The sequence below is a fragment of the Doryrhamphus excisus genome, linkage group LG3, assembly GCF_037039965.1.
Source record: "Doryrhamphus excisus strain RoL-2023G ecotype Guam linkage group LG3, RoL_Dexc_Guam_v1.1, whole genome shotgun sequence".
Taxonomy (NCBI): domain Eukaryota; kingdom Metazoa; phylum Chordata; class Actinopteri; order Syngnathiformes; family Syngnathidae; genus Doryrhamphus; species Doryrhamphus excisus.
The window spans coordinates 14,872,056-14,889,930 of NC_136359.1; the positions used below are offsets into that span (position 1 = coordinate 14,872,056).

At 39.8% G+C, this 17,875-nt stretch overlaps 1 long non-coding RNA gene across 2 annotated transcripts in view; it reads left to right on the forward strand.

The window, feature by feature from the left end:
• The first annotated feature begins 1,962 nt into the window (after positions 1–1,962).
• Positions 1,963–17,875, forward strand: part of LOC131128837 (uncharacterized) — a 36,731-nt gene continuing 20,818 nt past the window's right edge. Inside the window, exons 1-4 of one of the 2 annotated variants that reach the window (XR_009129721.2) lie at positions 1,963–2,042; positions 2,948–3,132; positions 4,629–4,845; positions 15,691–15,782. This is a non-coding gene — a long non-coding RNA (uncharacterized LOC131128837). Of the gene's footprint in view, positions 2,043–2,947; positions 3,133–4,460; positions 4,846–15,690; positions 15,783–17,875 lie in introns of those variants that run through there. The other variant, XR_013627193.1, reaches the window with a different exon arrangement.

Consider the following 17,875-nt stretch of genomic DNA (forward strand, 5'->3'; position numbering starts at 1 on the left):
TTTTCTGTTAAAAGGCTTAAAACAGTCCGTCTGTAGTATGAAATGTAGCTTGTAAAAACCCAGAGACTTGGGGCAGTTTTTTTGTGCAGACGATGAGAGGCTTGCAGCGGCATAAGCTGGCCTTTGTCGCCACTTGAGACTAAAGGTGATGGTGTTCAATGAGACACTTGTGTAACTCAAGGGACTGGATTGAGCTGTGTGTATAGTTGATTTAGGGGCTGGAATTAAAAGAAAGAAAGACTTGTTTGTACTTGGCAGAGATTTCAGTAAACTTACTGGCTTTCTTAGTTATCCTCATTGTGGTTTGGTGTGATTTCATTGTGTTGGACTTGTTCCTGCATGCATCACATAATGATGAGGCTATTTATCCATACACACCCAAAACACCACCTATATGTCAGGGCCATCTAAAGTGTAGTGAATAATAATAGTAAATAATTATTAATAAGCTACATTATTCGACATAAACCAAACTATTTGCCTAGCCATTTGTAGCCATCTTTGCTTTTCACAAACATATTTACGCATCATTTAGAGCAGTTTTTTTTCAACCTTTTTGCTGCACACCACTAACCAAAAATGTTACGAAATGTCACCACGATCTGCACGTGCATCCCTACGTCTATTGGAGGAACGAGGCAATCAGCTACGTGTTGCCACACGGACGAATATTACATTGCTCTGCCAGTCTTTACACCACGGACACTCGACAATGACATATTATTTGCAGAAAATGATTAATAAATGTTAATTTAAAAAAAGAGGTGATAATTGGATAATTCCTCACGGCACACTGATTGAAAATCACTGATTTAGCGCATTTAGTGTATTTCCCTCAATATTACAATAACATGCATCATGCAGTCACATACTACAATTCCGGGGAAATCTAACTAGATCCTTTATTGATATAAAATGTGTTGACAGATTTTGTTTTGATTTATCGTCATTTAAAAGCAATATTCTACATTATTTTCCTATGATATCATGTTCGATAGTGCTATGCAGTCGAGATCACGTGTTTTCATTTGTATTTATTTGTCATTCTGTTTAAGCTTCTCTAATATGACCTCACACGGAATTTGATCAACAATTGTATATTAAAATATTGCAAACATTATTAAAAACATTTGTTTCGTTGGCAAAATCTTCTTCGAGATAATGTACCTTCATTAAATTCGTTCTATTACTGACATTTACATTTACATGACTCTATATGTGTATTATTGCAGTGAAATTACTTTTTGTAGTGCATTGACATTTCAGTATCGATTATATTTTTGTTAAAATAATAAATAGTGGGGTTTTTTGGTAGAAACAAAATTTTATTATATTACCAATTACATTTTAGCTATTTTGAGCAGTGCGTATTTGATCAGTGGTGTAACGAGAACAATAAAACAGACAACGAATTAATTTGAATACATTTGTTCCAATCCTGCAGCGCTATTAGTGCTATTAGTGAGTCTTTTTTCTGTTGCTGACCAGAAATTTGAGCTATTAAATCTAGTCAAATCTACCTGAGCTTCTGATGAATGTTTACAATTGAATATATATTTCTATTATAGGAGCGAAATTATGTGAATTAAAAAGTTCATAGGTAAATACAAACAAACATACCTGCAGGCTTTTAAAGTTGCAAGCACGTCACGGTTCAAAATAATTACAACTAAATATTTTTGTAAAATTAACTCACTGAACTAAAATAAACAAAGGCATGCACGTTATTAAACAAATGTACCCTGACGTCAAAATTACAATAAAAAGAACGACCTATTACTTTTCATGTTTTAAAGCTGCCAAAACATAAACCAGTATTGTCGAAACAAGAAGCACCTCATTTTATGGCATGCGTATGTATTTGATCGAGGACATATTTTCCAACCGGGCCTCTTTCTGTCGCTTAATGGAAACGGAAATGTTCATTTTATTCATTTAAAGGTTTACTTGTCATTTCTCTAAGCTACCACAAGATGTCACCATTGAGTCATATAAAACTGAGCCCTCGCGCAGGCAGTCTCGTCATCTTCTTCCTGGTGCAGGTGAACCTGTCTTTATGGCGTTGAGTATGACGTAATGAAGATTACTGTTGATCTTCTCGTTTATCTACGTTTTATTGTAAAACACTATGTTTTTTTAAGGCAGGTAAGTTTGTATGAAGGGTGTTTTCTCAAAGACAACATATAAAAGCTATAGTCCATCATACCAATCATGACAGTAAGGACAACAGGAAGATGCTAATGCTAATCAGCATACCTTGACAGAGTGTAAAACGAAAAAGTATCTTAACGTTAAAATGTATCTATATGTATCTCTCTTTATATATATATTAGGCTGTTATTGTTGATGCTAACAAAATAGCAAAAGTTGTCAGTTTGGTTGTCCCGTTAAATACATTTATGTCTGTTAAGCTTGTTTGTCGAGATGACGTCATAGTTAGCTTTATGTTAAAACCAGCAAAAAATGTTTTAAGAGACAATTGAACCTGAATGAAATAACAGTCGTGATTCTTATACGTGTTATTTTTGTACGTAACACCAGTTTTACGACGTGCACAAAGCATCAGCTTAGGAAATTGAACGCATCACACTCGTAAAACAATGGAGATGTTTTTTCCCCCATTAAAGAGGTGACATAAACTATTACACATTCTTGTGAGAAAGTCTATTATTTTAGAATCCATACATACTCAAACGTCTCAAACGTATCAAACGTATCAAACGCCCCCTTATTAATCAGTGCTATTTCAATTATACACACACAAAAATAACAGATAATTTAAAACAAATTATCACAAACCATAAAGTCAGTCCACATTTTAGTCAAGCGTGTGTGACAGTGTTATTTATTTGTACAAAAAAACATGAATGGGCTATCAAACATGCAAAAGTAAGGCAAACATTCTGTTCTTCCACATCTGTAACTTCCTTCTGCTTACTTTTTTTAGGCGTGTAGAGGGGTGCAGTGAAGTGACCACTCGTCAAGATCCACGCACACCACGACGTGAGCCGTGGGAGAGCTTCAAGGTTCACACATCATGAGAGGAGTATAAGCCTTGCAGCCTGCGTGGGAAGCTGTAGCCACAAAGTTTGTCTGCTAACTTGACTAGAAGAGGAAAGCTCCTAATGGCAGGTAAGGAGGCTATGTGGTGTCTGGTTAAGAGATTGGATTATAAGATGGAAAAAGTAAATGGTCACTAGGTTAGTGCTTATTATACAAGAGTGAAAATTAGAATTCGTAGCATAAAAGACCCTACTGGGGTCTCGAAAACATGGAATATTATTTTTTAGTATTACTTGTATTATTTAAGACACAATTTAGTGTCACCTCGCAGTCTCTATTGTTGTACCCACAGGGAGCTCCTTGCTTAGACACGCACCATCTGACTATTCATCGCTCATTTGCATCATTGAAAATATCTCTACATAACACACAAATCGACTATATTCTCACGGATATGGAATTATGACAATATTTAACTGTTTTGATATTAATTCTATCATTGATATGAAAAAAAACATCGGTGTTTTACGATGCAAATGGATTTGTATGTCGAAATAAACAATACTAGATGTTTAAATCAGCGCGTTAAATGTGCATTAATATTAAAAAATAAGAATACCGTCGAAGGAAAGTGGAGCGTCTCATTATGCATCATTACGCTTCTCTTCCACACAGGAGCCACGCTTCCCCTCTTCTTCTCTTCATTATGATCCAAAAACACAACCAAAAAGGTTAGCTTTAGAAACCCTCCACCACTCAAAAGGACGAGTCTAAAAGGAGGGATAATGGTCCGTCTGTGGCCATGCAGACACACTGACTGTGTAGTATAAGGCGGATTTGCATATTTGGATGCGCTAATTGCCTTGATGTATTTAAATATGGCTGCACGTCGCGCGAGGTGCGCGTCGACGTCACTGGACGTGAACGCGCAACTTTTAACTACAACCTGAATCTAACCATGACCAATTAGCCATAGAGGGATGGGTCACATGATAATAGCAGTAATAATATTAGGAGAGGTTTAGCACTTTCAGACATTATGATAGCAAAAATAAACACATTTAGAAATACCGTGTGCGAAAACCTTCATGAGGTTACGCGTTTTTGCAGCAAACGTCCAAAAATATCTCTTAACTTGGAATTCACCACATTTTCAGGGCCCTACATAGTCCATCTTTATCCAAGCTGTCTTCCTAACCTCGGGCATGCGTGCATGGAGCTATAGCTAAGTGTGTTACTTAGCACATGTGTTATGGGCGTTGTCATGCCAACTTGGGTCATGCCGTGGTTAACGCAGATATGCGCACTTTTTGGCGCTTTATAACAAAAGAAAGAAGGGAACTTGTTTGGATTTCTGAGCACGTCTCCTCCACAACCTCCTCCTGTTCACACAGAAGGATGGACTTTGCATCCCTGTCTCCCCTCCTCACCATCATCATCACCATCATCATCCCACCCAACCAACAAGGGAGGAAGAAGGAAAAAAAACAGAAAACTCTACACGCACTTTTTCTATTTGGTGCCTGTATTGGAAAGTTGTCTCATGCACCCCCTCCCATCATCCTCCCTCCTCCATCCATCCCTAACGCCTCCCTCCCTCCCTGCTTTCCTTCTTCACCCCCCAGATCCGTCTATCATGTGCTTGGGATATGATCAGACTTTGCTCAGAGCGGCTGCAGCATGCGCCAAATGCAGGCTATTCTACAAAGTGCATGCCCCCCCTCCCTCATCTATTTTAATAATGCGAGGGATGGATGGCGAGGAGATTTGAGGGGAATTGTATGACGACGTGCTCGGAGCCAACATGGGGCGACTTCTTTTTAACCACCTTAACATACGGAAGTAAGTACAACTTTAAAACCTCCTTTATGACTACACACACAGCAATTGCATGCGCAAAAGTTACACATATTTGTTGAATAATTATGGTATTAGTGTTGACAACACCCCCATATAAAGTTTGTGGCTTCAATTGTCTTTACGGCACACTTTTGGTTGGGGTCCTTTGCAAAGTATTGCTAAAAATAAACTTCTGCAAGAATACACTTAAAAACGTGATATACGTAGAAAACAAATGACATATTGAATCTGATATGAACTCCAAACTACGTGCTTCTGTGCATTTGTCCACATCGATTTCGAGATAATCTTTCTTGAATAGTATATACTCCTAAAAAGTTCCGCCTGACTCGTCACTGCATTAGTTCCTCTTGCATTGTCACAAAGAAATGCATCATTTGTTTCATATGTGCTTAGTCTGTATATTAAAAAGGGGCAGTTGAACGTCCGATAGTCAAAATTCCTATAAATATAATGCAAGGTCTGTTTAATTTCACCTTTGTTAATGAAGTGCTATGATAAAATCGTGGCCTCGACTTGTGGGAGGCCCATTCTGAAGCCTTTATGTAGTGGCCTTCCTAATTAGCGCTTTATAGTGTACAGTCTATAGGGGGCAGAGTGGTCTTACACCAAGTTTAAAATAGCACACAGATACGTGCGTGTGTTTGTGCTTTTTGGATATTTTCTCTTCACTAATAAGGTAATTTATAATGGAAAAGAGTGGTAGAATGGGTATATAATGTATATATACACCCTCTACCGGGAATACACACATGAGAGACAAAGCTGTGTTTAGAAATATGGAATATTACTTCTTATTGGACACACGGGCCCCGTGAGTCACGTTTGACTCGTTTATACACCTGCTTAGTTAGCCCCGCCTACCAGCGACACGCCGTAGAGACGTGGGACCCCTTGGAAAGTCGATGACGTGATTGACAAATATTAATTCATTTGTCACCATCTCTTTCTCTCTCACACACGATTATACACAGACTTGTTATTTTTATTCATGATGTTTTTTTAATAGTATAAAAACTTGTGCACAATTTGAAAAAAAACATGCATTCTCGTGCGTATTTCTCCCTGTGTCTTCATTCCTATAAATCCACATATGATCATATCACGTGTACTGATATGTTTTGAGCTGTTCGGTCAACTACTTACATTGGTGTGTAGGGAAAAGGAGTAACACACGGACACCGTGAAGCAAGGCGACGCTACCATTGTAGTCCACGCTGCGGATACGCTAAAAGAAATAGGAGTCTATGGGGTTTTGACGCATAATCCAGCAAGTGAGAGCTCCCTGGGCGTGCGTGCATGTGTTGCGATATGTAAATATATTTTTTCTTGGGGAAAAAAAACTGCCTACACTCTCGTCGGCATACACGCAGGTCCACACTGGATGCCATTTCCGCACGCTAAAAATCATCCTCCATTTAAAAAAAAAGCAACAGTATCGTTCAGTTTAAAGAAAAAACATTTTCCTTGCCGAGAAAGACGACGTGTACGCTGCTACTCGCTGCACAAGGCGCTCTTTTACCCTCCAGCGTGGACGTGGTGCACGGATGAGGAGTGAAGAGGATGAGGAAGATGAGGAGGAGGTGGTGGGGGTGTGATTTTGCAATTTTTTTTCATTACATCACCGTATTTACATGCTCGTGGTCCTAGGCCTTTGACCTCACCGGGGCTGGTCCATATTTTGGCCAGCCCCACCACCTACCCCTCATGCTTTTGGGGATGGCCCCCTTTTACTTCCACACGGCTTGCAGAGCAAGAGGAGCGTGCACGCTGCCTGTACAGTGGACCCTCCGGCTTCGAGGCGTTGAGGCATCGGCTCTGTACTTCTCCTCCGTGGACAATATGACCCTCAAAAAACAAGCCTCTGTCTTCATAATCCGAAACATTTGCGTCGTAATTCCCTGCGCTGTTGTTGCACTTTCCACGGCAGAACCGGATTTGCCCCCACTACTCTTCATCTCCTACTTCCTCACGCCTTCCCCGCGTCCCGGCCTCACAGGATATCTATTGCTGCTCCACAACGACTTAATAGAGGCGAAAGAGCCTTTTGTGGGATTGGAGCTCATTTGCATTGCAGATGAGGGCCCCTGTGCAAGGATGACTACAGCCATAACCCGCCTGCTTCAACTCCCTAATATTGCTTGATGTCAAGTGAATGTGACATTAACATTGGGATTATATTTCTTTTTTCTCTCTCGCTCTCATCGAGGATTTGACACCTTTTTTTTGTATCTTGTGTAGTGAAAAACGGAATTATAAGGCAGAATGTGATTTGCAAAAAGGATGTAAATGTATTTGAATATTCCGAAATTTGAAAAGTTGGACACCAGAAGAGGAGATGTGCATGTGGATTTTTGCAGAAGATTGGGAAGTGGGTTGTTATCTTTGGTTATCTAGCTGTATGAGTGTTCTGCTCGTCATAAAGCTAGATAACCGAAAGTAAAAACAACTTCCAGACTCATCGAGGACATGCACACTTTTTACTCCTTTTTACTATCATCTTAAAATATGTACAAGTCTTGCTCTATGTTTTTATTTTGAATTTATAATTGTAATCCATTTGATTTGTTTGTGATGGATAGCCATGTTGGATTATTTAAACAATGTGATGTTCTATAGTATATACAGTATGTAAGCTTATACAAACACACACACATATACACAGCAAATTGTCCCCAAGGCAAACTATCCCACTTTAATATTAGTTGCTTTTAAAATGCTTTTGTTCATATGATGGAGCATTAAGGTCGAAATCTACTAGTGACATATTGTTGGCACACACCACGTGCACACGTATTTCCGCATGTTCAAGTCCGGCCAGGGAACGGTACTGACATCTCAAAGCCAGGATTTCATAATTAGGACGTATAGGGGGGCTGACAAAAAGTGGATAGTTTGGGGGTAGTGTGGGGTGAAGGGGTGTGAGGAGGAGGGAGGTGGCAAAATAGGGGGAGAGGGGATAGATGGGGGGACTCTCAGAGTGTGTGTGTTTGGGGGTCAGGGCCGCCTTAATTGATTCCGTTAACCGCAGTGCAGGAGATGTGAACGGCTGGACGATCCCATTCCCACGCTCGGTGGGGGCAAGTGGCAATGCCATGACCAGGCCCAATATGACAGGGCTGTGGGGTTTGGGGGGAGGCGGACGGATGGATAGAGGGAGGGTGTGGGGGTTGTCATGAAAAGACGTCAAGTGCACCCTACTCATCTGCATCCCCAAAGAAAGAAGGGAACGTGGAGTAGACTAACGGTCTTTGAATGCCTGTGCCAGTTGTATGCATAATGACATTGCCATTATCTTAGCGCAGGCCCACTTGAACACTGCACATGTCCTGAGATGAAGTTTTAGCTACACTATATCATTTGAATGGGCTGACATGTATTTATATTCATTATTGGAATTTAACCGTTAGAGGAGTCTTTTTAGGGGCCGTACTACTTGAAAAGGACTAACAAACTAAAAATCATATTTTTAAGTATGTCATAATGTATTAGGTACGTCTGCACATTCTAATGACATCCAATACAAGAGCTGTATGCCTCAGGATGAATAATCCCACATTCATTTAATAGCATCTCTCCTAACGTGTTTGACATGCCCTGCATCATACTGTGCTGTTTCTAATATTTCTGTTCAATTGATATAATTAGACAAGGTAACCAAATGGAAACAGCTCCAAGTATAATGAAGTTGTACACCACTGCAAACTGCAACCACAATATATGTTGTTAAAGTAGCACTTCTTTGACAATGTCACCAGAGAATCACCAAAGACAATTTTGTGGATGCACATAATCAGATTGTGCAGGTGTGCTAATGAATTGTCTACTGAACATGTTTGGTTGTCATTGAAGTTAGTAGTACTAATGGTTGACTTTGAAGGAGCTAACCCACTCTTAGTGATGGCTGGATGTGGAAGGTGTGGACACATTAAGGGCAATATGTTGTAATGGTAAGCTATTAGAGATTAGATTATATCTAGGCTTGTCAAAACACTGTATTTCATTTTATTCCTCCACAAATCAAATTGAGTCATTGTCTGTGAGTGTTCAAGTGCAGCATATTTTGCATGGGAGAGTTCTTCGGGTGAATTGGCTGAATTGGACCTTCACGGAAATGTTCTCTTGACATCTCCAGACTGTTTTAGAGGTGATTTACAAAAACAGGTCTTTTGCCTGAAAGAACATTTGAGGAAGTTGGCCTGAACTGTGACAAAAACGGGTTATTGTCACTGGTTAAGCCTAGTGTATGAAAGGGACTAGTGTTTAAAGCGTATGTGTGTGTGTGTGTGTGTGTGTTTGGGAGGTCTATATGTGAGCCCACTGACACAACACTGCTTGTCACTGACTACACCAGCACATCTTATGTGTTTTTTCCCCCACAAATCTGACCTGGAGGAAAAAGAACAGTGCATGCAGAATGTATATATTTGATTTAAAGCCTGTAAAGATTCTCAAGGATTCTTCCCTGCAGCTAAGAAAAGTAATTGAATGGCAAGGTGCATTGTTACCAGGAGGGAGTAGCATCACATGTGCATGCTTGGCCTCATTCGGCAACCTGGACTTTTTTTTAATGAACACTTATTTTGTGATGCCCAGAATACCTTCACAGTGTTGAAACTATTTTGGTTACATGCATTGAAATTATTTAACTTTTACTGCTACATTGCCGCTCCTTTCAATATATTTATAGATTCGTCTATGCATGCATAAATGTATTCTCCTCACTAAGTTGCATGCTCGACTGTGGCCTACTTGTACGCTCACTGCACCACACGTGACTTGATTGGTAACAAAACCACAGTGACCATGGAAGGTATTTTCATATTCATCGAATAGGAAATCAGCATATTTTATGGCAGCACGCTCAAGGCTTTTTATGCTCGTTCCATTCCTCTGCATTGTGAACACAAGGCGCAGTAGCTTCTACATAATGTGCCACAGCCTTGGTTCGGTTCTCTCAATAAGAATATGAATAGCTTATATGGGTGATGGCTTTATTATTTCTTACTTATTATGGCAGCCCTCTTCGATGTTTTTTGCAAGGTAGTGGTTAGGGGAAAATTGTGAGTTTAACAAAAGTTTTCAAAAGAGTCATTTTTATTACATACCAGCCACTCAAAAATGACTTCATTCAGGGTTTGAGGGCCAATGATTGAGTCTAATGACAGTACGTATATGTGTCAAGACGGTGTGTATGTATGCCTGTGCATTTGAACAATTAGCTAACGCATGAGGCCTCCTCAGATAGCGACACTATATCAGGTTGGTGAAAGGGAACAATGGCTGTGTCTCATTCAACGTCTGTCTGTCTGGGTTCGGACTTGGTCTCTCGTGCTGGGTTTCTATCTATCTGTGTGTATGTGTCTCCTGGACATGAACTTGAACTTGAGACAGGCAGCCAGACACCATCTGTGCACCAGGGCTAATGAATTCAGTGCATTCATGGCTGCCGAGTGAGCCTAGGCCACCGCCATCCATTGATGAGCAGATGACCCCTATAGTCTGAGTTAGCTCTTCATCACTAATACAATTCAACAATACCAGCTGCTAGTAAGAAGACTTCTTTTTGGCTGATTATCTGCTCTTTTTTCATGTATATGTCTGCATGTGCTCTACTGGCTCATCTTTGTCTTAATCTTTGTAAAGTCATTGTCATGCTTTCTTTCCCATCCTGCAAATGCGGTAGCTCACTATTAAAAGCACTGTCCTATTCATTCATTGGCAGCGGCATGTTGAATTTATTGCCTTAATAATTGAGAGGGCTGCTTGAGTGTTGTACCTGAAAAAAAGGCTAGTAAATGAATGAGGCATAAACCTTAAACAAGCCAGGCACAATGTGAATTCCTGCAGGCCCTCCTCCTCCTCTTCTCTCAGCTCAGGCTTCTGTCACAATCACAGTCGCACACACGCATGCGTACACACAATAAGGCTTTTCCCTCTGGTTGGTGTTGCCAAGGCAACGGTAGGTGAGATCACCGTGCGCATGGCAGCATCAGCCCCTGCCAATGCAGGCCAGGTTCCTGCTTTGTGTGCTTGTGTTGAATTCTGTCGGCATGGAACGAGAATGCCACCCTCTCCTTGGCTCCACCGTCTTAATGGACATGCCTCATTTTACCAAAATTTGTCAAATTTTAATTGGTTTTATTAGGTTTTCACCAATGAACTTTATGTATTGTACAGCGAGTGAACTGAATCACACAAACGCGAAAAGTGTGTCACTGCCAGGCTAAAGTGCTCTGATTTAACCCCCAGCACATCACATGAGACATACGGCTATACTGTTACAATAATCCATTGTTGAATTCTACAATGGTTGGGCCTTTTTAATGACATCATGCATGGCCACTTGAGCGTCTTGTTGTAAGCAGCGGGCATGCTGTGCTCCGCCATGCTGAATGGTCCTCCCCTTCAAATGATCGGATGGCTTTCCATGGCCAACATGTTAGTCACGCACCTTTTGCTTCATCTCTGTAACGTAAAAGAATGATTTCATACTTGTTAAGCTGTTATAAAGTTGTGTTTTCCAAGTGGTGCAGGTTTGATGAGTGAGACTTGTCAAATAATTCACAATACGCAGTCTGATTTAGTATTCACAACTGAGATGACGCTCCGAGTGTGAATGATTGTTTGTCTGTATGTGATTGGCTGGCGACCAGTGCAGGTGTACCCCGCCTCTCCCTCGAGGACTGCTGGGATAGGCTAGTGAGAATAAGCAGCATAGACGATGGATGGATGGATGTATAGTTATATCTTATACCAGTGGTTCCCAAACTTTTTTTGTGCAGAGATAAATTTTGTAGAAAGCAGCAATGTAAGCAGCAATTGTAAATGATGATGATGCCTGACGAGGAAGACTATGACAAGTGAATCAGACATTTTGATGAGCTTGTTGGGTATCGTGGAGACAGGGATGTGACCATTTCTGTGCCTGGTGATATCATAATATGAAAACTAGATGAGTGAATTTACTCCCATCACAAACTTATAAATAATGTTGATTTTTCTTATTTACAGTATGAATTTATCTGCAACCATTTTCAAGCTACAGCCATTTGAAATAGTAATATCAAAACAAAATATTTTCTTGAAAAAAAACTGGCACCTAAAGGGTTATAATGAAAAGTGTTCATGGGAGCCCTCACCCACCCCCACCCCCAAAAATGTTGTTACAATTTTTGTTATATCTTATTAGTCCTCATTAAGTGTCCAGAAAATGTACTGCTGACCTTACATACTGTAGCTTTATTGCCAACGCTTAAAAAAAGCCATCTGTTAGTACAACGGCTATGTAGCTGCAACGGTGCACAATCACCCGCTGCACATAAATGCTATTTTTACACTTGAGCTCTAAAGCTGGCTGCCATGCATGGCTTCTCGGATATCTGTGCTCCACTGACTTTTGATTATGCAAATACTATGCGGTATAAATAAATTAGTATAATTGCACCCTGAATTTTGCTTTGAATCGTCTTCGCATATGAAAGGGTGTAAATAATATATTTTGTGCCGCTGCATTATTCATCCTTGACTAATTACAAAACAGTGGCACATATACACTCCCAATATGCTCCATGCAGCATACGTTCTGCTATGCACATATTTTTCACATGTTGTTTTTTCTTCTTGGTCAATAATAGTATTTGTATTTATAATGTACTGATTAACTGTGTCGTGCAAAATATCTAATTAGCTCCTCAAAGTAATTTCTGTATTGTAGAAATAATAAAGCAAGTCAACCTTCGTTTGTATAGCATATTGGTTCTTTAGGAAATACAGAAACATAATAAAAGCGGTTTTCTGTGAAGCATGGGATACATTTGGCATGCAGCAAAGCATTTGAAAAATATATGATGGTGTTCGCCATTTAAATTATACGGGCTCTCGGACTGCAGAGCCACTAGCAGTGCTTATAGAATAGTGAGCAGGATTGCCACACTCGCATTAGCATCTGGCCCTTTTATGTAAATTTGATGAGAAGGAGTCATGCATATACGCCGGGGCGAGGGTGTACTCGCCTTAATATCCTTATTAGAGAGCCGTGAATTAAATATTTATAATGGGGGGCTCGAGGTTAGGGTGGAAGGCAGCCTGTCCTGTGTTGTCGTGAGGAGCTAGAGGAAGGAAGGAAGGGAAAGGGGACTGTGAGGAGGGGCTTCTCCACGAGTGTCTCGTGCTGCCTCAAGGTGCCACCATCTTAAGGCGTTTGGCAGGAGCGTGCGCAAGGAGGGTAGACCTAAAATGTCCGCTGGCATAGACACGCGCATGCATACACATTAGCATGCACACATTTCCTGTTGACAGCAAGGCAGAGGTCTGAAAAGTTGCGTATTCAATTATAGTCATTGGCCGGTATGCATACGGGGCATTTCATTTGCATGGATTAATGTCCCCGATTACTGTCACATGCGAGACACCAGTGTTTCGCTTGCATGCCGTTTACTGGCCGTAGCCTACTAAACACTGCTTCTGTGATTTCAAGGGGTCTATTCATTTCATTCGAAACATACAAACATTTTAGAGGTTAGTGTGATTAGACAAAACAGACCACACAACGCCTTTCATGTCGAAAACAATTCACCTTGCATGCATGAGCTCTAGGTTATTGGATGAATAGATGATATATTTGAGCGATGTATCTTTTACATTATAAAGAAGCAAAAAGGAAGAATCAAGCCCAATATGGAAACATGTAAATCAGCCTCTATCTCAGTGTCCAGCACCAAACCTGCCTATCTGTTAATTAACATTATCAAAGTCCGTAAACACAAATAAACTACACACGCATGAATATGAATAACACAGTCACACATTGTTGAGAGAGACAGCCACAGCAATAGGATTCTCTTTCATCCTCAAGTACACCTAAGGCAACACATAAAGACCAATGTACAGGAAATTATTCGACATGAGTACATGAAACCATACAATATGCCTGATTTCCAGCACTAACAAATACAGTATATATTTGAGGTGCAAATAAGAACCTTACTTTTCAATTGTCGTCATTACTAGTTTATGTTAATTCCTAGTGTGTTACATTTCTTTGGTTATTTGCATGGATGATCAAGTAGAATTTTGTGTATGATGGTGTGCATGTTGACATGTTATACATGCATATTATCAAAATGACACCCCCCTCTGGCGTGATGATGAGTGGTACAGGCCTGCTGCCAACAAAGAGACAATAATTAAACGGCTGCTTGTTTGAGCATGGCGCTTGCTAATGGATTGTTACTGGGAAGGAAATGAGACAGGCGGCATAGAGGGGAGCAAGGTGTCAAAGCCGACCTGGACTTATAAGAATAATGAAGCGCTGAAGGCCACCTTCTATTCCATAATAATAGTCTCGGTGGGTGTTTACCATTTGTTTATTTTTCTCTTTTATCTCTTTATGAGTTTGTGTCTTCATTGGAACATCTCTGTGTGCAGTGTGTCTGTTCTCCCCATGCACACATGGGTATGTTCCCATGCACATATGGGGAGAACATACACATTCCAAAAAATATTCAGTTATTTGGAGACTCTTAAATTGTCTATAGTAGGTGTGAATGTGAGTGTGAGGGGTTGTTTGTTCATATGTGCTCTGCAATTGGCTGGCAACCAGTTCAGAGTGTACCCGCCCCTCACACGAAGACAGCTGGGATAGGCTCCAGCACACCTGCAACCATAGAGAGGACATGTGGTATTGAAAACGGATGGATGTCTTGGGCTGAAAACATGCATGCAAATTCTTTTTTTTGGAGGGAATGAGTGTAGATTTGACACAATCAGGTTGTCCCGTTTGGCCTCCTCCTCACCAAATAAAACGCACACAAACACTAGAAATTGTGAATGTGCAAAGGATGGGGTGGGGTGAGGGGGGGATCAGATGAGACATGCCACACAAGCTGTAAAGGGAATGAAGTGAAGTAGGGTGGGAGTGCAATATGGTCCCCCTAAAACCCTGCCGTAGGGCTACACACATCCACACACACGCACACACACATGCACACACTGGTTGGCCCACAAGTAGAACATTGCACTAGGGAATGAGAAGAATATGTGCCAGATAAAGATATCCTATGTGCCAGAGTTCTTTAATCGTCACATGAAATGTTCATTAAAAGCTGTTATGTTAGTGTTAAACTGAAACATGAATAAACTTTAATGAAACTAAACAACACTTCCTGATGGTGTGTTTGTACATGTGTGTGTGTTCATCATATATGAAGCGCCTCAAAATAACACAAATGGGAAGTTCTATATTTCATTTCAGTATTTCTGTATCTGTATCATTTCATGTATCACCAGCATAATAAAACACATTTTGTCCATAGAAATCTTTTTTTATTAAAAAAACCATTTAAAGTCATCTTCAAACAGGTTACACAGAGTGATAGTCAATAATCATTGCCTTACAGATTACATGTGACCTGCTTAAGAGGTCTGTAATATTTGTTAACCAGTCAGGACACTTCTCGTCGCATTAGCATTAGCATCTCTGCCGACATGCTGTATCTGCTCACAGTTGTGTGCATTGCTTGTATTTGTATTGAACCACAATGATCAGACAAGGTTTATTTCAAGACATGCTGAGTAATTTAGTGTTCATATGTGTTTATTAGATTTGTTGTTGTTTTTTTTTACCACTGTCAGATTTGCATTCACTAGACTATTTTAAATGTAAATTGCACTTCATCACCGCAGGGAGAGCCAGCAGCTCAATTATTGTCATGTATTAACAAATACCAAATAAAATATGTTGAAGCATGACAGTCCATGCATCCATCCATGCACTTTTTTGACTTTGGCTTCATTTTTTACAATTTTACACTTGTTCTGCTGCAGGGATGGACAACTGGACCAGTGGGGACTCCAAAACGCAGATGATGGACAATGACATGATGTTTGGGATTTTCTTTTTACTGGATCTGCCTGAGGTAAGCTTGGATTGATAGATCCAAATGTGACTGTTAATGTGATTATTGGAGCATGACCGTGCCAATCACACAATACCAATCAAAAGACGCAAATCACATGATGTTATTGGTTAATAAAATAAAATGTAAACAACAAGACATAACTGAAGGTCATTCATGCTCATCAAACCGACACATGATTAAACATCATATTTAATGGAAGAATGTGCAGGGACAAATAATGGAACACAATGAAAATAAATGTATGAATGAGCACTTTAGTGTCATCGTTACACACAGACCAAACCATTTTTTTCTATTGCTTTTGTTTTGATACCTATGAAGCCACAGGGACACAATTTGATAAAAATGCAAACGTTTCTTTACGTTTACTTTTTAACAAAATCATATACTCATGATACTTGCTTTAACCCCATCACAAAAGTAATGATAGCTGTCATGATTACGGTCCAGAGGACACATTGAAATGCTTAAAAACAGTTGGAAGGGAGCTCAAGCAATTACATCCTGTGACCCATTCCATGCCCTGTAGTTTAAACCCAAGTCAGGAAGAGGAAACAAAGGATTATTCTATATTGTCCGCCATCACAGTAGCGTGACACACATACAGTATTCAAACAACAATCTGGAATACTATCCTCTGGCTGTGGAAATCCATGCAGTAACGCTAATTGCCTCATTTGTGTCCTGGGAAACACACACTGACTTTTCAATTAGGACGCTCCATCATTATTACATGTTACATTTGATGTCACTGAAGAGAGACAAATCACTTTAATAAGTCCATCTTGTCTGCACACTAAATATTTTTATGGGTTTTACCAATGGTTGCACTGCATTTTTATCAACATTTGAAAATGTATGTAACCCTGGACAGGCCAAGATAAAGTGACAGTAGACACGTTATAAGCTCAACATTCAACTACAAATGAAATATACTCACTGGGTATAGTCATTAAGTACACATGCACAATTGAACAAAATCCAACGCAAAAGCTGCATCAAACATCCTGCCCAGACAGTACATCATAGTCAAGAGGTATTCTTTTGACAATGCGTTTATTATTGCAATGGTAGCTAGAACTGTACCGCTTCATACTGCGATCGCTTCTAATATACTGTTCCTTTCATGTTGCTGAAAAATATAGACTTCTATGTATGCGGGGATGCAGTATACTGTATGGAGAAAGGTGCCCTATATGTATCGTTGTCCCATTTTTGTGCAGACTCTACAGTTGGTAAATGCATTCATGCATTCAATCATTATTATTATTAGTGGATAAACATGTGGCAGAAATTATTCCTGTACACAAAAGCATTATCGGAACAAAAATGATCTTGGATGGAACTCAATAGCTACACAAAAAAACCTAATAAGTAAATATGTGAGGTTCATTTTAGGTATTTTTTTCTGAAAGTTGTATATAATCATCAACCATCAAAGGCCAGCTTCAATGCATTTCTTTAACATCAGTGTGAGTGTGTATGCATGTGTGTGCCTGTCCGTGTGTGGTCAGGAAAGATAAAACAACATCAGAACAACATAAGATGCCAGTCTATACTGTAGGAGGACTTCACTGTGGCTGCAAACATCAAAATGCACAAGAATATATTATGTGATTTTAAAAAACAGTATCAAATCTATAATGATCAGTATACAATAGTTGTAAAATGTGGTTATTTCCATTGAGGAAAATATAAGGGGAAATAGTACATTATTTATGAAAACACACAGGACCACATTTTTGTCGTGAATGATTTAGTTTCCATCAATGGTTCTCATATTTTTATGTCAGGTAAGTCCATATTTCATGCTTGGATGAGGTCCTTTCGCCATGCAATATGCTGCCAATGCTCATGCCTCTTAGCGATAACACAATATCAGGGAAATGTATTCGCACAACACTAAAGCATCTTTAGTTTTCCTCGTCTTGATGTGCCATAATGTCATTTTTCTGTAAGAATGTCACGATAGGATTTGTGAAAGGATCATCTTGAAATTTTAAATTAAAGCAGCCATAACAGCAGTTAACAAACACTACTAAAAGCAGACTATATTACACCACAGAAGAGTTTCTTCTCCATCACCACGC